The sequence below is a fragment of the Globicephala melas genome, chromosome 15, assembly GCF_963455315.2.
Source record: "Globicephala melas chromosome 15, mGloMel1.2, whole genome shotgun sequence".
NCBI classification, from domain to species: Eukaryota; Metazoa; Chordata; class Mammalia; order Artiodactyla; family Delphinidae; genus Globicephala; species Globicephala melas.
The window spans coordinates 44,012,273-44,034,374 of record NC_083328.1 but is presented as its reverse complement, the minus strand read 5'-3'; the positions used below and the strand labels follow the sequence as shown (position 1 = coordinate 44,034,374).

Below are 22,102 nucleotides of genomic sequence, written 5' to 3'. Positions count from 1 at the left end.
AAAATCACACATATGGTGCTTCACTGAGTGTCTAGCAGATGTCATTGAAATAAGATATTCACAGTGCTCCTCTGAAAACAGCGCTGTTGTTACATTTAACTCCTTGGAATGAGCAAAGTTTGTGGAAATTCAGTGGGTTGGCTCCTCCCTTAAAGAATGATAAACAACATGGAGCCAAAGTAAGAACAGTCGGTACACTGGGTAAACACCGCAGCTGGTGAGACAGCCCGTCTACCACAGCAGGAGAGGGGGGCCACATCCAGTCCCCCTCCCCCAGCTCTGCCAGATTCCCTGCTTGCCCAGTGTTAACTCCCCAGTCAAGCGTCAAGATAGTGTGGCAGGTGAAAGAAGATAGAGGCGCCACGTTTGAAACACCAGGTGGTCAGACATAAAAACTAAAGAACTTAGTAGGAAACATGCATGTAACCAGCATGCTGAGCAAGGAGGATACTGGGATGTAATCATAATGAAACTTCCCTGTCACCTATTGTTCCTTTAGCCTCGACTCAGGGGTGAAGCTTTCTCCCTGCCAGTGGGCAAAAGACCAGATGGAAACTCAGACATGAAGAATGTGCAGCCTAACAGATTAATCCACACTGTCATGTTTGGTCAAGAGCAGGCTGGGGGCTGCAGGGTGGTGGAGGAGGATGGTGTGCGGAAAGGGTGGTTGTCGCTTAGCTGGAGCCTGCTACCGTCCTGAGTTGGCTCTGAGGCCTGCAGGCCCAACAGATTTTCTCAAGTGACTACCTTGTGGGCACTGACAGGGCCTCTGGAGGCCCCCGCTGGTCTCCTCCAACTGCTGCTCCTGGGCCCCTTCGCCAGCGGGCTGCCCCCCTGGCCCCGGTTATCTGGCAGGCCTTTTCACCACTGACTCTCACCAGTGGGATCCCCTTCCTCTCCCAGGCAGCCCTCCTGGGATGAGAAGGGCTCTACGTGGGTCCAGATCAGCCTCTTTCCCATGTCCTTGCCCCACCATTAATGAGAGTGGAGTTATACTCCCACCCACATCCCTCCACTGTGCTGACTACCCTGCTAGGACCCTTGAACTTGCATGCTTTCTGCAGCAAGTGCATGTCAACCTGTCTCTGAGTTTTATCGTTGGATCCCACTCTTTAAGTTTGAGGTCAAGGAGATAGTTCCTCTGCCACTCCCCAAGGTCATGGGACGGGCTGCAGTAGCTCTCTCCAAAGAAACCCCATAAATTCCCTTCCACCTCCATCTCTACTTTCTCAACTCTTACGTTTGTGAAATGGGTGAGGGAGCTCAAAAGTCAGGAAACAAGTTCTTGACTAATTACCTTGAAAACTCTTCAGGAAGTCTTACACTCACTTTGGTGTCTAATATCTACTGACTTAGATCACAGTTTCAATTTTAATATCCTGGTACATAAGGAAGAAGGAGTATAGTGCAAAACAGATGAACACTTCCTTTGTTTTTTATATTTTTGGCCGAGCAGCTTGCGGGATCTTAGTTCCCCGACCAGGGATTGAACCCGGGCCCTCAGCAGTGAAAGCGGAGCATCCTAACCACCAGGGAATTCCCAGATGAGCACTTCCTAACAGAATATCAAATAAGGGAGCTACCGTATGGTGGCTTCATTGAGGATGTGAGCTGGGTATTGAAGGATGTAAAATATTTGGCTGTGCTGTGCAACATGTGGGATCTTAGTTCCCTGACCAAGGATCGAACCCGCCCCCCCTGCATTGGAAGCATGGAGTCTTATCCACTGGACCGCCAGGGAAGTCCCCTTGAAGGATGTAAATATTTGATTGGGGCAAAGAAAGGAGAGAACATTTACAGAGAGAATTCAGTTCAACGCAAAGTTATTGGACCCCTTCTGAGTGCCAGGCAATCAGGAGGAATTCACAGTCTCCAAAGAAGGAAGGTGATCAGCCTGGCTGAAGAAAGGGATCTCAGTAGGGAACGGTTACAAATGAAATTTGGACAGGTAGGAAGGACAGTCCTGGATATGAGGCTCAGGGGTGGGGAGAGCACTGTCAGCAACATTTTAGAAAAGGAGGGGTAAAACTTGTGTGTATGAGTTTATGGGTCTGTATGCATGTGTGTAATGGGACAGATGAGTGTGTGTGGATATGGGGGTATGACTAGTGGAGTGAAAGTGTATGTGTCTGTGTGTAGAGGTGCATATATGTGAAGTGGGTTGCATATATGTAGTGTATGTACATATATGTAGAAGGGGTGTAGATTGTGTGCATAGTGAGGTCTGTGTGTAGTGGGGTGTGTGTGAGTGGTGGGGAGTGAATATAGTGTGTGGGTGAGTGTGCATGGGTGTGTGTTTGAGGCATATGGGTGCAGTGGGCTGTGTTCATGTGTATATGTGAGTAGCGGGGTGTGTGTGCAGGGGGTTTTGTGTGTGTATGTAGTAGGCTGTGTGTAAGCATTGGTAACTGGGGTAGGAGTGTGTGTGAGCACTGTGTGTGCTGAGTACTGCAGTATATGTGTGTGAGTCGTATGTGCAGTGGAGTGCTTACCAGTCGGTTGTGTGAGTAGTGAGGTACGTGTAGTGGGAGGTTCTTGGTGGAATCATGTGAGTGGTGGGGTGTATATGTTTTGGGGTTGTGTGAGGAGAGGTTGCAGGTGGGGGTGTGAGTAGTGAGTATGCGTTTGCCTAGTGGGGTATCTGTGTAGTGGGCTTGTGTGTAGTGGGTGTGTAGGTGGTGTGGGGTATCACTAGTGCGGTGCGTGTGTGTGTGTCGTGCCGTATTGTTAACAGTGTGTGTGTGGTGGCCGAATAAGAACAACGTGAGAAAGAAATGGTTCCTTTACCGGGTTAAAACATGCCTGGGTGAGAGAGACAGATGCAGAGAGAGAAAGGCTGGGAATCTCCTTTCAGATGTGGACCAGGGATGCCAATTATTTCTTTGCCAGTCTTTGCCTCTGAACCACCAAAGCTCCTTCTTACAGGGACTCCTGTCCTTGGCCTCTTCTCTGAACTTCTCTGGCTGGGGAGGGGTGGGGGTCGGCAGCCACCAAGTGAGCCCAACTGTGCAGGTCAGATTCTTCTTACAATTTGGGACTGAGAGGGTCTAGTTTGGGGGTTCCACTCATGAATGCCCATGGGGGACAGACCAGCCTGAGCAGGAGCCAGGGGGCCCAGGGCGAGGGCACAGAGATGGTGTGGACTGTAGCAAACCCAGAGGGGGTGACCCGCAGGAGGGCCCTGATCGTCAAGCCAAGCAAAACAGGTCTGAGGCGAAACCACGGGCCCCAGGATTGTGAACTCAGCACATTCCACTCTCTTGAGTGAATGCTTAAAAGAGCGAATGAAGCAAAACCACAGAAAAAGAGAAAGTGGGTCCATGGAGAGAGAAGAGAAGGAATTACGTATGTAAGGAGAAGGAGGGTGAGGGACCTGCAGGTGAGGAGAGGTGTCTGCACTGCATTGTGTTTCCCCAAATTTCATATGTTGAAGCCCTAACCCCTAATGTGACTATGTGGAGACAGAGTCTTTAAAGAGGTGATTCAGGGGACTTCCCCGGTGCTGCAGAGGCTAAGACTCTGCGCTCCCGATGCAGGGGCCCGGGTTCGGTCCCTGGTCAGGGAACTGGCTCCCACATGCTGCAACTAAAGATCCTGTTGCCCACAGCAACAAAGATCCCACATGCTGCAACTAAGACCCAGCACAGCCAAATAAATAAATATTAAAGATAAAACAGAGGTGATTCAGGTTAAATGAGGTCATAAGAGTGCACCCTTAATCCGATAGGACTGGTATCTTTATAAGAAGAGGCAGGGACATGCATGCCCTCAGAGGAAAGGCCACATGAGGACACAGGGAGAGGACAGCCATCTACAAGCCAAGGAGAGAGGCCTCAGGAGACACCAACCTTGCCAACACCTTGATCTTGTACTTCCCGCCTCCCATAATTGTGAGACAATAAATTCCTGTTATTTAAGTCACCCAGTCTGTGATATTTTGTTAACGGCAGCCTGGACAGATTAATACAGGAGGTAATAGCTGTTAGACTTGCAAGACTTGGTTATTGTATCATTCAGCCAGCAAACATTTGAGCAGTGCACACCCATACACACATACCAGGTGTGTGTGTGCGTGCAGTGGGGTGCCCTGGGCACTGAGTCCACAGCAGGGAAACAAAGGAGCCAGAGGCCCTGGACCACTTCTGGGTGTTCTGTCCAGTGGACCCTTGGGGCTTGGGGCTGTACTCCACTGGGGTGCAATCTAAACTCTTCAGGAGCCAGAACTAACCCGGGGTTCTGGGCCCTCAAGAGCCTTGACTGTAGGCAATCATACATGCCTTTAAAGGGAAACTTTATTCTAAATGAGAAAATTCCAGGAATAAAAGAAAAAGATCCCATAGCAAGAACATCTTAGATTCCCTCATTTCTCAATTACTTCCTTTACCTTTTTCTCTAGAAATTAGAGATCTTTAAAATTCAATTGAGTAAATTTAATGATTTTATTGGCTTTAAAGTGATTCATAAATCGGGCAGCATCCAATCCAGCAGATAGAAAGGGGCTCCCAAGGGTTGTACAAGGTGGGAGATTTTTATAGACCAAAGTGAGTGGGAACAAGGAAGTTATCCTGGGCATTTGCTGATTCGCTAAGTAGGGTTCCTTCCTTCTGTGGAGCAAAGGGCAGTCTTGGAGCAGCTCAGGTAACTTGTGCCGGGCAGGGAAGTGTGATTGGTAGACCCAGGCCTTCCTTTTCTGGGAGAGCTGAGCCTTAGTTAAGTTTTGGTTTGCTGATGTGGGGCTTAGCATGGGTGACTCCATCTTGGGCCTAATCTGGTTACTTTAACACCTTCAAACTGGAGTATTTCTAAAACATGTTCTTCTGTCAACAGCATTTTGATTCAAGATGATAAGTGTATCTATACTTTGACTTACTGTTGTTAAATGATAAACTGAGGTATATTTAAAAATTTAAGTTTATTTGAGCAAAAATTGATTCAAATCAGGCATCACCAAACTGGAAGTGGTAGGAGCGCTCCACTGACAAGAGCTGGGGAAATGCTTTTATAGAGAAGATGTGGAAGCAAAGCAAGAAAATTATTTGATTGGCTATAGTGCTAAGTGGGTGCCTTATTTGGGAAAGCCTGGTTGGCTCTTTGTGATTGGTTGTCCTTAGGTGTTTATTTCTTAACCTTGAGGCATTTCAGGCTTAAGTTTTGGTTTGTTTACATAGGCTGCTAAGGCATTAGAACCACCTCAGTTTATTTACTTTTATTTAATTTAAATTTAATTTACTTTTTAAAAATTATTTATTTATTTATTTTGGTTGTGCTGGGTCTTAGCTGCAGCATGTGGGATCTCTATTGTGTCATGCGGGATCTTTAGTTGTGGCATGTGGACTTCTTAGTTGCAGCATTCAGACTTCTTAGTTGCAGCATGTGGACTTCTTAGTTGTGGCATTTGGAATCTAGTTCCCTGAACAGGGATCAAGCCCTGGCCCCCTGCACTGGGATTGCAGAGTCTTACTCACTGGACCACCAGGGAAGTCCCTTAATTTCCTTTAAGTAGGAGACATCAGTATGAACTCATATTCAGTTTAATAGGTAAATTGAGATCGATAGATGATAGATAGATAGATAGATAGATAGATAGATGATAGATAGATATAGATAGATAATTTGTAATTATGTTAGTATGCACGGGTCATTATACATACATATATTACCTGAAGCTGTGTCCTGAGAGTGCCTAGAAGCAGTGACAGCTCCAATAGCAGTGAGCATACCCTCATCCAGATTTTGGTTTCTAAATACCATTTTTCAGTGCAAAGAACCAGGGCTCCTCGGGGACATGGCTGATACTAGGACTGGGGCAGGCAAAGTATAAACTGAGTCTGGAACATCTTAAGGTGCCAAAACCTAAGGAAGTGCTCCAAAAGCAAAAGGATGGGGGCTTGTCAAAGGGACACAGAAGTTAATCTGAAAGAGCTCCCAATGGCCAAAGCTGGAAAACTTTGAGCAATGAAATAAATAACATAGCACTGGATTATAACCAAGAGTATAAAATAAATAACACATGAACCCATACTGATATAAAGAAATGATCAAATAAATAAATAACAGATCTTCCTTATAAAGAATTCTAAATAAAATACGTAAATACTTCCCTCTCCAGGAGGTAGAGTTTGATCCTCCCCTTCTTGAGTGTAGGATTGACTTAGTAACTTGCTTCCAAAGAACGGAGTATGGAAAGGAAAAATTGAAACTTTGCAGTGGAAAGATCTGGCAGACACCGATTGAACAAAATGATCAAGATTAACAATACCAATAATGTTCGGAGGATGTGAGGTACCCCTGATATGATGCTGTGAGAAGGGTACTTCACCTCTGTGTGTTCTCCCAAAAGCCTATATCACCAGTATAATCATGAGAAAACAGCAGACACAACTAAATTGAGGGACATTCTATGAAATGCCTGACCAGAGCTTCTCACAACTGTCATGAAAAACAAGGAAAATGTGAGAAACTGAAGAAACTAAGGACACATGATGACTAAATGCCATCTGAGATCCTGAATGGGAGCTTGGAAGAGAAAACGTACGTTAGTGGAAACGCTGCTGAAATCCCCATGAAGTTGGAGTTTAGCTAACAGTCATGTCATTAGTAGTTAATTTCCTAATTCTCATCATTGTACCATGGTTATGTAAGATCTTAATATTAAGGGAAACTGCGTGAGAAGTATATGGGAACTCTCTGTACCATCTCTGCAATTACCCTATAAATCTAAAATTATTCCAAAATAATAAGTTCTTATTAAAAGAAAAAGAAAGTGTAATTTACTGCAAGGGTTAGATATAATCAGATTGAGTTAATCTGGGCGTATGTGAGTTATCAAGGCTCATCAAAGGGTAATGAAGCAACAATATCCATAAATGAATATATTTTCCAAACGTGCTGAGGTCAGCGCTTAGCCATGACGCCCAGGGAATGTTCTAAGAACCTGAATATGGCAAATCTTTCCTTTACAAGGATAAATCCTTTAAAAGGATTAAAGGATAAAGTTCTCTGTTAAGTCATCTGATTGTTGTTGTTTTAAGTTGAACTGACTATGAAAAATCTATGTGAGTTAATGCTATAAAAACAAAGCCAGTGTCTTGTGGCTGTTTGGCAAAGCATAGCCATTCGAGAGTTTGCTGGCCATTCTCAACTTCCTGCATGACACTGGAATTCATAGATAGCAATATCATGATAGGTTATCTAAGAAAAATTAGGATATCTATATCACAGAGAAAAATTATGCTTTTCCACTCAACATTAATTGAGACAATTGCCAGAAACATAAAATCAACCTGAGAATCCAATAAAGTAATAAACCCTACCACTTACCAGGCTTTCTAGTAATGTGTTGTAGGAGATGTAAAGACATAAAAATCATCGTGTCTGACTGTAGGAGTTTATAATCTAGCTGGGATTCGGAATTCCCTGGTGGTCCAGTGGTTAGGACTCTGTGCTTCCACTGCAAGGGGCACGGGTTTGATCCTGGTCTGGGAACTAAGATCCTGCAAGCCGCATAGTGTGGCCAAAAATAAAATAAAAACTGGTGGGACTCAAATAAGAAAGCCCTACCAGTCGAACTTCAGATAGTGACATAGATAGGACACCAGAACAATTGGCACAAAGCAGAATAGGACTATTACTCAATGGCTGGGGGGTTTTCTCTGAAGTGGCCAGGCTGGAGCACAACGTTGACCAATGAATAGACTCAAGCAGATAGAAGGGAGACTTGCATGTCACCAACATGAAGGCAGTAGTGCCAAGGGCACTCTCAGTAGGCAGTCAGTACATGGCTTTGCTGGAGCCAGGGGTTCATGAGGCAAGAGATGGAAGTTGGAAAGGTGGGCTGGGATGTCTGTATTATCCTGGACAAGGGACATGAACCTGGATTCCCTATCTAGTAAATGTGGAGTCACCAAAGGCCTTGAGGAAAGGAATACATGGTTACGGGATGTTTGGGGGAAGACGAAAGTCATTTTGTCACAGCACATCGAGAGATGGGAGGAGAAACATTTGGGAGGTGGGGGCTTTGGGTGTAACCTGGTAAGGCATATCTTATGTTTTTTTTTAATATTTAAAACACATATTTATTTATTTATTTTTGGCTGCATCGGGTGTTAGTTGCGGCACGCGGGCTCTTCTTTGCAGCGCGTGGGCTTATTTGCCCTGCGGCGTGTGGGATCCCAGTTCTCCGACCGGGGATCAAACCCGCGGCCCCTGCGTTGGAAGGTGGATTCTTAACTACTGGACCACCAGGGAAGTCCCCAGGCATATCTTATGTTGTGAGTGGTCTTCAGAACTCTAGAGCCTGGCTTCTCTCTTTCACATCTCAAGTGGGGGGTGACACCCACACCCCATGTCTTGAATGTTCTTGCCCTTGCATCGTTAGTCTCTCCAGACATCAAGTATGCTCTAGAGACAGACTAAAAGTATTTCTCATAGGACAAGATTTACAAACTACCCAACAGAATTTTCCCAACTTCATTTACTGACCTACTGCCATCAGTTTTCCTTCTAAATGCAGGCCATGGGCAAGATAATATGCTTCTAAATGAAGGCACTGGATTCTACCCCTGAGCCTCCTCTCTGGTTAAATTTAAACAATACTCAGTTTATAAAACAATTACAGTCAATGTTCCACTAGCAAGTCATGGTGAGAACAGAGCACATAATTTCTCCCTAAAGTGTTGGACAACACCGCAACTTCATCTTCCACCTAAGCAAGATACCTTGGAGACATTTCTGATTTTTTTAATGTATTTATTTATTTATGTGGCTGCATTGGGTCTTCGTTGCTGCACGCGGGCTTCTTCTAGTTGCAGCAAGCAGGGGCTAATCTTTATTGCAGTGCACAGGCCTCTCATTGAGGTAGGTTCTCGCTGCATAGCACGGGCTCTAGGTGCGGGGGCTTCAGTAGTTGTGGCACGCAGGCTCAGTAGTTGTGGCTCGCAGGCTCTAGAGCGCAGGCTCAATAGTTGTGGCACACAGGCTTAGTTGCTCCGCGGCATGTGGAATCTTCCCGGACCAGGGCTCGAACCCATGTCCCCTGCATTGGCAGGCGGATTCTTAACCACTGCACCACGAGGGAAGTCCATTTCTGATTTTTTGAATAAGGTCTTCAGTTAATAGTAATGTACTGATGTTAAATTCCTGGTTCTGATAACTATACCATGATTATGTAAGATGTTAACAGTAGGGGAACCTGGGTGAGAAGTATATGGAAACTCTGTATACTACTTCTGCAAGTTTTCTATAAATTTAATGCTAATTCAAAATTTAAAAAAAAGTTTTAAAGTAGGAGAGCCACATGGATGTGATGATGTATTGAACGTAGGGTAGAAGAGAGGTAGTCAAGAGTGACTCAAATTTTCTTTCCTGAGCAAATGAAATCAGAATTTCTGGCGGGTGGGACCTACCCACTGGCATTTATATTTTTGATTAGCTCCTTTAAACTTAGTACACACTTGTGCAGTGGTTTGTTTGTTTGTTTGTTTTTGGCCGCACTGCTCGGCTTGTGGGACCTTAGTTCTCCGAGCAGGGATCGAACCTATGCCCTCTGCAGTGGAAGCACGGAGTCTTAACCACTGGACCACCAGGGAAGTCCCCGTGCAGTGGTTATTTTTTATCGATAGATTTCCATTTTACAGATGAGGAAACTGAAGATACTAGAGGTTAAATGACTGGGTGGTCCACAGTCAAACAGCCAGTAAAATGGCACTATGATTTGCATCATCTGATCCCAAATTCATTCTCCATCTGGTGAGTGAAAATCCAAGCAGAGAGTAAGGAACATTAGTGAAAAGACATTCTTCCCTCTGGCAGCATGCACCCCTGGGAATTTAATACCATCAACTGGAATCAATCAGGGTCTTGGCAGCTTGACCACATCTGCGTGGTGTGGGCTGCTGCTGTGCCCCTCCCTGGCTGAGGAAGTTCGCAGGCAGAACAGAAGGGCTCCAGCCTCACTCAGAGCAGCAGAGCATGGTGTGAGCACATCTTCACTAACCCCCTCTGGTTGCCATTCACTCTGTGTGAAGTTTGCTACTTCCCCTCAGTCCCTTGCCCACAGTTTCCTACCCTTTTCCCCCAGAGTCTAGCTTTCTTCCTACCTCCTTCCCAAACCATTTTGCTCTATATCTTCACGTCTTTTAAAGTGGAGTCCCTACAAAGTATATACACCTTCCCCATGCTAGATTACAGCTTATTTCATCATACTGATGTATTATTATGCTAGTAAGTCTTCCCCTTCCACATCAGCAGGGGGAGGAAAGAGCAAAGAGTCGGAGGAGCATCACTAACAAGGTCAAAGAGGGACGGTGTCAGCATAGCCCACGCTATCACTTAGCAAAGCAAACAACGCTTGCTGGATTCTAGGCAGCGGCGCAGGCAGAGAAAAAAGATGACTCTTGCCCGCAAGAGCTCAGAAACTGCCAAAAGAGCAAACTGATGTAGAGATTATCAAAGTGAAGATGATACAAGTCTGGAAGTGAGCATGGGTGTCCTGGGAGGGCAGAGGAAAGGGGCAAACACAGGTGGGGGAATTTCTGGGTTGAATGCTGAAAACTGGCCAAGAGGTTACCAGGGCGTCTGCAACGCCCAGGGTCTGCCTCATTCACAGAGAACCAGGAAGGCCCCGCTGCCTGAAGGCTGTGTGAGCTGGGCGGTAATGCTGGAAAGGTGACAGGGCCAGGTCTAGAAGAATAATTTCAGCAGGAGAACTTGCAGGGCTTTAGGCAGGAGAGGGACAACACAGGTGTAAGTTTCAGAAAGTACATCTGGCCACTGCATGGAGGTGGCACGCACAAAGTGCAGACAGTGGTCTTAAAAGCTTTAGCAATCCTCCTGCGGTGGTCCTGGGAGGGGACCCAAGGGCCTGACACAGGGGGTGGTGTGGCTGGGATTTGAGAGAGAGGACACAGAAATCTATAGGACCTGGCAGCTGAGTAAATGTGAGCAGGTGATGGAATGGCTGTGACCTTCATCAACATGGGGAACCCATAAGAAGAAGCATGTTTAAGGCAAAGATAAATATTTCAGTTTGAGACCTGTTGACTGGTTGCGTTTAAACTGTGTGTGGGGCACGGAAGTAGAATATCCAGTTGGCAGTTGGATGTTTGGGGCTTTAAAAGAGAAAACCAGAGTAACAGACTATAAAGACCCAGGAAGGTGTAATCGGCTGGTCCCCCAGAGTTGTCTCCTTCCCTCACTGCTTCTGGCCTTTTGACCTTCCCGCTGACCTTTGCTGGCCAACCTCCTGCACTCCTTAAGCTCCTCTCCTACTTTGCTTCTTAGCATTTACAACTATCTAACGTTTTTGTATATTTCCCTTAAGTTTTTCAATTGTCTTCTAGCGTGTAAACTCCACGAGGAGCAGGGATTGTTTTTGCCAACGTCCTCCCCCCATCGTCACTGCTGTATTCTCAGCCCCTAGGACACTGCCTGGCACTAGTAGGTGCTCAATAAACATTAATTGATTGAATACATGATGGAAAAACAATAACCGAAAGTTTTATGTCTTCTGGTTTCCTCAACTGCGATTTGGGGTGTTGCCTGCCTGGCCTCCTTGGCTTGTTTCCAAAAGAGGATGCTAGACCGAGACCTGTGAACAATGGTGCATCGCTCACAGAGATCACTAACGCCCCTGGGTTCATTCCCAGAGGCTCTAAACTTTTCCGAGATGCCCCCGGGGCGGCGGGGCAGCCCCAGCCAGCGTTCGCATCCCTACCCATCACACTTCCGAAGAGGCCCCACCACTCCGGACCCGCCCACCAGGCCCCACCCACTCAGCACAGACCACGCCCCTCCGACGCCCTTAAGATGGCCCCTCCTCTGTTGGCCCCAGCCCCTCCTGCCTAGCCCCCGGTTTTGTCCCTGCAACGGAGGGTACCCACGTCGTCTTTGCCCCGCCCACTCTACCGCCTCTCCTCTTCGGCCCCGCCCCGCGCCTGGTTCAGGTCCCGCCTCCTCTGGCCCCGCCCCTCGGCCCCGCCCCGGGCTCGGCGCTCCGCGTCCCGCGCCTGCAGCAGCCTCGGCGCCTGAAGGCCGGGAGGAGCGCGGCGCGGGGCCCTCCAGACACAAAGAGCGGCTGCAGGACGCTGGTGGAAGAAGAGCGCCCGCCCGCCCCCTTGGCCTGTACGCGCGCAGGCGGAACCGGAGACGCCCCCACGCCCAGGTGAGCCGGCCGCGGGGCGTGATAGTGCATCAGGGGGCGCACAAGGGTGGGTTGGTAGGGACCAAGTGCCAGGGGCCCGCGCCTCGCTCCGCCTCCGGGCCTGGGGGCCCCGCTTCTCCTGAGACCCTGGAGCGTGGGGCGGGTCCGGTAGAGCCAGGCCCTCCGGCGGGCCGCGTCTAGTTTGGCGCTCCGGGACCTTGGCTCAGGTGGCCGGCGGGCGATCGGCTGGGGTCGCGGGGCTGCCGGGCCCGTCCTCTGGGCGGCTGCTGGCGTCCAGTTACTGCACGGGGTGAGCTCTGAATAACATCCCCCCACTATGCCGAAGCTGTAGGACCTACCTGCTTGTTTTGGTGTATCAGGAGTTTGCACATGGAAAAATTGTTAGAAATAGGGACTCACGCTCTGGGGCGGAAAAGTCTGCTGCGAGTTTTGTCTGTCGTGAGTTGTTTGCAGAAGCGCAGCTTTCCTCCCGCCAGTGCGCTTAGTCGCAGAACCCATAAATCGTGCTGATTACTGGGAGCTCCGCGTAGGGAGCTCCGTGTATTTGCACAGGATGGAAGTGAAGAAGGTCGCGGGGTTCCCTTCTGCAACTGGAGACTTAGGCCACGCTGTGGAACAGGGAGGGGTCGGGGCAAGAACTGTGGAGCTGGAGCGCCGGGAGGGTCGAGTGACGCTCGCGCTCCCACCGCCAACACCGTCGATAGGACGGAGCGACTCTTGAGTGACGGTGAGCTGCTCCTTAGAGGCAGCTGCTGTGATTTCCAGGTTTTCCACATCGGACTTAGGATACTTTTAAAACCAGAAAATTAAAAAAAAAAACGATAGTTAAAACTGGTCGGTTAAACAGAAGGCTAAGTCAGCAGCCTCTCAGTTTTATGAACCGAGTGCAGGAGTAAGTGTATATTTAAAAAAGCTAAGGCGGTTAGGGAAGCGGATACCACCGCGCTGTCCCTTTTCTGTTTGATTTACACATCATCCATAGTGGTTTAAGCTATTACAGATTGAACTGGTCTATATGGCAAATAACAAATATACAGCTCAGGTTCAATAAAAAATAGAGGATAATCGTTTTTGCAGAATGGTAAAATAACAAATGGTAAAATAACAAGCCATCTCCAAAGAACCTGAACTTCAGATAACGTTACATCATCAAATTAGAAAGAGAACATTTTATGGAAAAGTTAGGGTTTTAACATTTTTTCAATTGAGGAGTTTATGTTTTTATTTTGGCCATGCCGCGGGGCTTGTCGGGATCTTAGTTCCCTGACCAGGGATCGAACATGTGCCCCCTGCAATGGAAGCGCAGAGTCCTAACCACTGGACCGCCAGGGAGTTCCCTTCAACTGAGGAGTTTATATAAACTTTGATGGAAAGCTGTTTTTCTCTAGCTCATATTTACCCCAGACATTGCGGTTTGCAGGGCTGCTCGGAGGTGGGCGAGCTGTGCCGTTGCTGATGCCATGCTGTGAATCCCTTAACATTAGTGCGTCTTGGGTTCTGTGTCCTTAGCCCTTGTGAACATCTGGTGGTGGGAAATAGAGTAACAAAAGAGTTGCAAAGTTCTAACTAAGTATTCAGGGTGTTCAGATCCTGCCCCTTTATTATGAGTAGCTTTAGGTGCTGGTTACTGGATAGTTCATTTCGTGTTTTTTTGGAAGATGACACACATGGCGTTTGGGACTTGGGGCATGTGAGAGAGCCCTCTGACCACATTCTTTTCACCTTGGACGCTTAGCTTTGGATCTTGCCACAAACAGGCGGTTGCTACACATCTCTCTCCTTCCCTGACTCAAGACAGATCTAGAAGAAACAGTGTCTGGCGTGGCCTTGAAGTGGACGTTTCAGAGGGGGGGTCAGGGCTGTGGTGTGGCTCCTGACTGGAAGGAGTAGTGCCTTCCGGCCTGGAAGGGTGTTTCCAGTGCTGTGGCCACTTTGCTCTCTGATTCCGTGGTCATTCCCTAAAAAGTTGAGTAGCAGTGGCTGTAACTGGACTTTAGATTTGGGCTTAGCTTAGTCCTTGGCTTCAAGTACGAATTAGGAATTCAGGCTCAAGGCCAGCAGTTTGGTTAATCACAAGCAGGAGGCCAAAACTTTGGGTCAGACCCTACCTGGAGCTATTTGGAGGGAGGTGACAGCAGAAGGCTTTCCTTCCCCCATCCTTGAGGTAACCTTGAGCCCCTGGCGAGACCTCTCTACCGAAGGATCCTGACTGTCGCCATCTTTTGGTTTGTGAACCGTGGGACAAAGGAGTCCTTTGGAGCATTCTGTGTTTTTAACCTCTTGATGGAAGTTGGAGTTTGCATCTGCTGCTGGTGGGTGCACTTTTCTGTCTCTCTCGACCCTGGATTGTCCTTCCTTAGACTTCAAGGGATGATGCCTTTTCATTTCTCAAGACTGGTGCATAGTCTCAAATGAACCAAAGCCCTGAAGGTGCTGGCACATACCAGCTTTTGTGTGTTGACAGTTATTTTGTATTTCATGAGAGGAAACTGGCAAATCCTTGTGATGTGACACATGCTCTTATCACCCAGTTACCTTGTTTGGGGATCTGCTTTGCTTAATAAGTTAAGATTTTGGTATGTTGGAGTTTCTCAAAATGGTCATCATTTACTGTGATTGTTAAAGATCTGAAGGGAAATCAGTCTTCACAATCTCTAGGTTTTTAAGTTTCCAGTGAAGAATGTTACATTTGTAGGTATACATCAGTTATGTTTTTAGCTGCCTGTGATAGACAGCCTGACTCAGTCTTGGCTTAAACAAATAGAGGTCCCAAGAGGAAAGTACAGGCTTCAGGATGGGTTGTTCCAGGGGCTGAAGCAGCCTCTGGGGCCAGGTTGCCCCTCTTCATCACAGTGTCATGTTGGTGGTGGCTGTCTCCCTCACATCAGGAGGGAGAGGGAGTTTGGCTTTCATGGCTCGCTTTAAGAATGAGGAGTGGGGACTTCCCTGGTGGTCCAATGGGTAAGATTCTGCGCTTCCAATGCAGGGGGCCCGGGTTCGATCCCTGGTCGGGGAACTAGATCCTGCATGTATGCTGCAACTAAGAGTCCACATGCCGCAATGAAGATCCCGTATGCCACAACTAAAACCCGGCGCAGCGTAAATAAATAAAAATAAAATAAAATAAAATAAAAAGAATGAGGAGTAAAACGCCAGTTGGCCTCCGGGCCATTTGAACCGGTCACTGGCTGGGAGAGGACCCCCTCCCCAATCTGCGTCAGGTCCCCCCACTTCCCTGCCGCTACTCCCTGGGAGCGGGGTGTGTGGGGACTGCGGGGGACAGGCTTTGGGTGCCTGGTCACCGGAGGGCTTGTGTGGCTCGCCACACAGGTGGCATGTCCCCAGTACCTGAGCTCGTGCACTGGCCAAGCTACTGTCGGAAGTGGAGCCCCGTCTCTCGATCTGTGTTTAAATTTTGGCCGAGCACACGGTGTGCCAGGCTCTGTTCTCAGTGCTTTGGGTAAATTCCTTTGGGAGGTGCTCACAGCAAGCAGTCGGCTGAGCTGGGCCGTGCTGTCATTCCCATCTCGAAGACTGTACCTCACTGCCTCAGTGACAGCATCATTTCTTTACATTAGAAAGAAAATGAGGAGTTTTCAGTGTTGATACAAACCTGTGACTTGCATGATCTATCTAGACACGTGAAGTGCAGGGCAAGAGAGGAACCGTCCACCCAAATTCTGCCTGTGGGCAAGAGTGTGGATGGCTTAATAAGTTGGGCTTTGCCTCCTGTGGGCCTCGTGGCTGTGTGTGCCCTCGGAAGTAACAACGACAACTAACAACAACAAAAGAGTCTGATGCTGGGGTCGGGCTGAGCCTCTGCCAGCCCCCCCGCGGAGGGCAGTGGACTGGTCCTGCCAGGGCAGATCTGTCGGAGCGCGGTTCACACGGGGCCATGGGGTCACTCTCAGGGTTACAAGACGGCATGAACATAAGAGCCAACATCAAGTAATGTAATGAAACATTCACAGACTTGGAGTTTAGTTTCAGGGCACAGGAATTTTGTAAATGGTTGTAAATTCTTTCAAAACCAACAAGGCAGTCTGCTCAGTGGAGAGTTTGACAAGCAGGCTGTCACACCCCAGGGAGAGCTCACCGGATCTAGAGTATGTCCACCTGCCCTGCACTCGGGTGGTTCGAGGAGGGAGGTGCTGGCACTGTCCGTCCACATGGCCTCCTGGCTTCCGGCTGCCTTCATGGAAGTGGACAAAACCAGGCAAAAGTAGGCAGAATCATCAGTTGTGCAGCTGGGGAGGGACGACCGAGCTTTGGACAGACGAGACTCTTCCCTTCACACTGGGGAATGTGTGACCCCGTGATAACAGGGAGGGCGGTGCCTTCTGTCCCAGGGGGGTGATTCTTCTGTGCTGACTGCAGCCCCACCGGTTAGCTCCCTGGGCCCAGGTGACCGATTCTGTGGTCTGGCTCCAGTGAAGTCACCGCTCTCCGAGGATCTAGACGAAGAAAGTGACAGGGCGAGTTTGCCCCCTGACTGGGCCAGAAACATGAATGCCCAATTTCTAAACCTCATAATCTACATTAATGGCCTGTTCTCGCTGCTGGTAGCACTCCTCAGAAAACCTCTTCAAATAGGATGTTTGCAGGGTCCTGTGTAATTCAGACTTAGCCGGCCCTGCTCTGTAGCAAAGGAGTTAAAAAAATAGCTGATAGTTCATGCAGCAATGTGGCTTTAAAATTAAGCAGTTCTTGATACATTTTAAATTCTTTTTGAATTTTCATTATTCCAAATTGTACAAATAAAATAAGACTTTGACTGCCCTGCTGTGGACGCCCCTTAACTAAGCAATCAACGTTAAGGTCCCAGTTAACCTCCTGATAAGAGGTACAGAGAGGGCTTCCCTGGTGGCGCAGTGGTTGAGAGTCCACCTGCCGATGCAGGGCATACAGGTTCGTGCCCCGGTCCGGGAAGATCCCACATGCCGCGGAGCGGCTGGGCCCGTGAGCCATGGCCGCTGAGCCTGTGTGTCTGGAGCCTTGTGCTCCGCAACAAGAGAGGCCACAACAGTGAGAGACCCGCGTACCGCAAAAAAAAAAAAAAAAAAAAAAAAAAAGAGGTACAGAGAAGGACACCACCTTGCCTGGGGTATTCCCGCCGTAACCTGAATCTCACTGTGCGGAGACCTGAGACAAACTACATTTGAGCCACATTCTATAAAGTAAGTGGCCTCTGTACTCTTCAAAACTTTCATGGTTTCAGGGTCAAGAAACACAAAGAAAGACTGAAGAACTATTCCAATTGAAAAAGTGCTAAAGGGATCTGACAACCGTATACAGTGCTTTTTTTTCTTTTTCTTTTTGGGTGCACCGTGCGGCATGTGGGATCTTTGTTCCCCCATCAGAGATTGAACCCACACCCCCTGAATTGGAAGCACAGAGTCTTAACCACTGGACTGCCAAGGAAGTCCTGTATACAGTGTTTCACCATAGACTGGATTTGGGGGTGGGAGTGACTATAAAGGACATTATTGGGACAGTGGACAAAATGTGAGTGTAAAGGTAGATTGGCCAGTAGTATGTTAGCAATGTCACATTTCCCGAGTTTGATCCTCATGCTCTGACCATGTCCTTGAGTCTGTAAATACATATGGAAGTCTTTAGGGATAAGAGGGCACAAAGTCTGAAACTCAATGGGGGAAGGAGAGAGAGGGTGGGAAAGAAAATGATCACATGGACATGATAAATGGGGCAAAGTGAAAACAATTAATTGGTGAAGCTAGCGGGGTAAAGAGTATTCAAGAATTCTTTGTACTGTTTTTGCAACTTCTCTATACATTTGAAAGGATATCAGAATAAAAAGTTACAAAGACAAGTGTCCACCCTGGATTCACTGCAATCTAAATACCTTCCACCAATAAAAGTTTGTGGTATTTCATCTTTTCTTTTGTTTTTTTTTTTTAAGTCTTTATTGAATCTGTTACAATATTGCCTCTGTTTTTATGTTTTGGTCTCCTGGCTGGGATGCACGTGAGATCTTAGCTCCCCGACCAGGGAATGAACCCACACCCCCTGCGTTGGAAGGCGAAGTTTTAACCACTGCACCACCAGGGAAGTCCCATATTTCATCTTTTCTAAGATGCATTTTTTTCATCTTATAACATCTCTGAATTTGGGGTGCATCTTATAATCAATGCTTTCTTAGAATTCATTGTGTCAGGTTTTGACATCAGTTTTTCTTTCTTAGTGATTTGTCTTAGAATCAGTGGCATCGTGGATTTGATGAAATATGGTATTCTCTCTGGCTTTGTCTGAGAAGTGGGAAAAAGAAGACAGTGCTTCCAGTAGCTTCATGTGTAAAGCTTTTTCAGCCTCTCAGCTCGCGTCTTTGTTCCAGGCCAGATATCTGGCTACATTTGCTCATTTCCACCTCTGTGCCTGCTAGATATTTCAAACTCAACACATTCCAGGCTGGATTTCTGTCTTCACCTCCACCACCCCAAAGTGCTCTTCCTCTGGGTTCCCTATCTCAGGGAGTATAAACCTGATTTTTAACCAGAGTTGGCTCCTGAACGGCCCCATGGGAGGAGCACAGGGACCTGTCAGTGCTTATGGAGATGGGGTGTGTGTGTTCCAGTCTCACCTGGAACAGAGGCTGCTTTTTTTTTTTTTTTCTTTTTTGGCTGTGTTGGGTCTTCCTGTGTGTGGGCTTTCTCTAGCTGCGTTGAGCGGGGGCTACTCTTCGTTGCGGTGCCCGGGCTTCTCATTGCTGTGGCTTCTCTCGTTGCAGAGCACGGGCTCTAGGCGCGCGGGCTTCAGTAGTTGTGGCACGTGGGCTCTAGAGCACAGGCCCAGTAGTTGTGGCACGCGGGCTTAGTTGCTCCATGGCATGTGGGATCTTTCTGGACCAGGGATTGAACCCGTGGCCCCTGAATTGACAGGTGGATTCTTCACCACTGCGCCACCAGGGAAGTCCTAGACTGCCTATTTCTTGAAGTGTCTTTGGGCTCCAAACGTCTGTGCCTCATTTTCCCCATTTGTCAAATGAGGATATTTTCCCCAAGTCTGTCAAGATAATGTACGAGGCAAGTTAAGTTACCGTAAAACTCTGAAATTCTGTGACTTAAAATATGAGAGCATTTTAGGAAGACTTTAAATTAGAATCAGTCAAGTGGCCAGTTCCCCCTAGGTAGACCCTGCTCTGAGCTCCTGCACGTGTATGGCCGACGCTGCTGCTCACTGACTCCTAGCAATTCCTCCCAGGTTTCTTTCCGGTACCGTGTTCAGTTCATGGGTGAGTCGGGTGGGGCTGGTTGTACACCGGATGCTGGCAGCCTCCATCAGGAGCAGGTGCGTTTTATAAACTGGCCGTGCCTGGTGCTTCTGGGCTCATCTCCACGCCAGGGCCACTGTGAGTGTGGTTGGAACTACTGTAGCACCACATTGTCTCACTAGTTCTTGAACCCCTGTGTGTCAGATGTGGGAATGGCTCTATCTGAGTCTTTGTAGCGCCATTTGACTTGGGAAACTTTGAATCAGCCCAGGATGGTAACATTTTCCTTTATTTTGTTTGGCATAGCAACTGCAGTAGCAAAATACTGTGATTTCCCCGTGGCCTAGTTTCTCCGCTACCACGTTTCATTTGCATTTTGGGTGATTACTTCTTGGTGATTCTGAATCTGCTTTGGGGACCACTGAGTTGTTGGTGTTGACAGTGACCTTCACAGCAGGCTCATTCTTTAGAAGGAGAAACCCAGAGTATTCAGGCCACTGCTGGATTCTGTGGACTTTTAAATATGTGTAGAGAACAAACAAGATCGACAGTTTTGTGTGATGTGCCTTTAGGCTCCTAACTTCATGGCTGGAATTTAAGATAAGAAAGGTAGGATAACGGTGAGCAGGGGGTAATTTGTGTGCAGGGTTTTCTGAATTGATTTTGCAGGACGTGTTACTTTATTCTCTTGTTTTCTTTATTATCAACACAACACAAGAAAGGTTCTGGCACAGAGAAAGTTTCCTAACAGATGAATAGAAATGGACTGGGGCATGGAATGTTTGGTTGAAGTACTGCTTTTTAATTTGGGAGACTATCCAAGTTAATGTTCTCTCCTTATAGTTAGGTTTCCTAAGACAAAATTCTTGCATAACATTAGGACTTTCTAGTTTGGTTTAGAGCTAGAAGAGACATTTTCCTATCCTGGGTTTCAGATTCCTGCACTTATTCATGGAAAAACTTTTTTTTTTTTTTTTTTTTACTATTCAAAACTGCTTTGTGGATTTGCATGTTATTAGTAGGCATGAGGTAGTATGTTAAGGTTGGTAGCTCTAACTGTGTGGTTAGACCTCAGTGTGTGTTCACTTACTAGCTCTGTGACTTTGGGCAAATTACCTAACCTCTCTGCACCTCATTTTCCTTGCTTTTAATAGAAAGTTGATAATAGTGCCTCCCTCACAAAGCTAAATTCCTCAGTGTTTAGGAATGTGACCATTACAGGGTGAGTGCTTAAGAAATACTAGTTTTATATTGTCACAAGATTATTTAGCAAAAGCAAGCATCCTATGGAGGTGTCAAAGGTCGAGACATATATCCAGTGGTTCTGACTGTCCACAGAAAGTAGACTCCAGGGCTTGCACAGCTGGGAGTGGGGCATTGAGAAAAACTCCTAGAGCCCTTTTAATTTTTCTCTCTCAACCTTTAAGGTCACTTGACTGAAATAGAAATAAATTGCAACAATTATCCCACAAAAAGAAACTACTCAGAATGGCGAACAAAATATACAAACATTTCAAAAATTGATAAACACGGGTAACTTAAAGGAAAAGAATATATTCACCAAGACGTTATCATTACCCGGCAGGTTCTGTCCTCATTTCCTCCAGTGTGGATGAATGTATTGTGTGGAGTTGAAATGTGTGCTAGACTTCTGTTTTTTTCTGCTAATTTCTGTAGTGTTTTATTTTTAATCTATTTTGGCTGCCCCAGTCTTAGTTGCGCGGCACACAGGATCTTCATTGCGGCCTGTGGGATCTTTAGTTGCAGCATGTGGGATCTTTAGTTTCAGCATGTGGACTCAGTTGCGGTATGCATGCAGGATCTAGTTCCCTGACCAGGGATCTAACCCAGGCCACCTGCGTTGGGAGCGTGGAGTGTTACCCACTGGGCCTCCAGGGAAGTCCCTGTAGTTTTGTAAAAGATGAGCTTTGTGTGTTCATGCAGTTTGCAAGTCTGTCCATTTTCACTGCTGTTGAAAACATTCACCTGGTATGCTGAGCTATTCCCTCTGGTTAGGCTTCTTGTTTTTTCTGAGCAGTTAGGGACTTTCAGATAGCATTCAATGAAAAATTTCAGGCTTCCTATTTTCTCTCTCTTTGGACATGAAAGCACACCCCTCGCCTCTTTCCTCCAGCCCCGCCACTGCTCCTTTATGTGACTGGTGGGATGAGTGTGCAGTGGGGTCTCTGACCAGAACATCCTCAATAGCTCCTCCCTGCGAGGGGTGTGGGAGAGTCAGCCCTTGACCCCACAGGGCCGGGCAGGTGGAGTCAGCTCACATGCACCCTGTGGTGGAAACCTCTTGCTTGTGTTGTTTTAATTTGGTTTCTTTAGTGATTAGCAAGATTGTGCCTATTAAAGGTTTGCTTATTTTTGATAAAGAAAAGCAAGATCATGCAGGACTCAGCCTGTGTTCTTGGGTATCTTGACAGCATTGTTCTCGCAGGTGTGGGACCCTGAAGCCAGCAGGTGCCCCTTGCGCTGACCTTCTGGTCTGTTCTCTGACTAATGCGTGAACAAGGAGCCTTCACAGTAACATCCACTCACCTCAAAGTTTGGATCTCAAATATTTTGGAAAAGAAAAAAAAGTTAGTGTTTATGTTAATTCTCTTCTGGAATTTCTAGCTGCGATAGAGAATCAAATGCTCCAGCTGGCTTGCTGATAAAGCTCTAGGTGGTTCTGTGACCACTAATAACATTTCTCTAATGATAAG

At 47.2% G+C, this 22,102-nt stretch overlaps 1 protein-coding gene across 2 annotated transcripts in view; it reads left to right on the top strand.

The window, feature by feature from the left end:
- The first annotated feature begins 12,030 nt into the window (after positions 1–12,030).
- Positions 12,031–22,102, top strand: part of NINL (ninein like) — a 106,145-nt gene continuing 96,073 nt past the window's right edge. Inside the window, exon 1 of one of the 2 annotated variants that reach the window (XM_030872519.2) lies at positions 12,031–12,160. The gene's annotated coding sequence lies outside the window, so the exon portion shown is untranslated. The remainder of the gene's footprint in view (positions 12,161–22,102) is intronic. The other variant, XM_060285054.1, reaches the window with a different exon arrangement.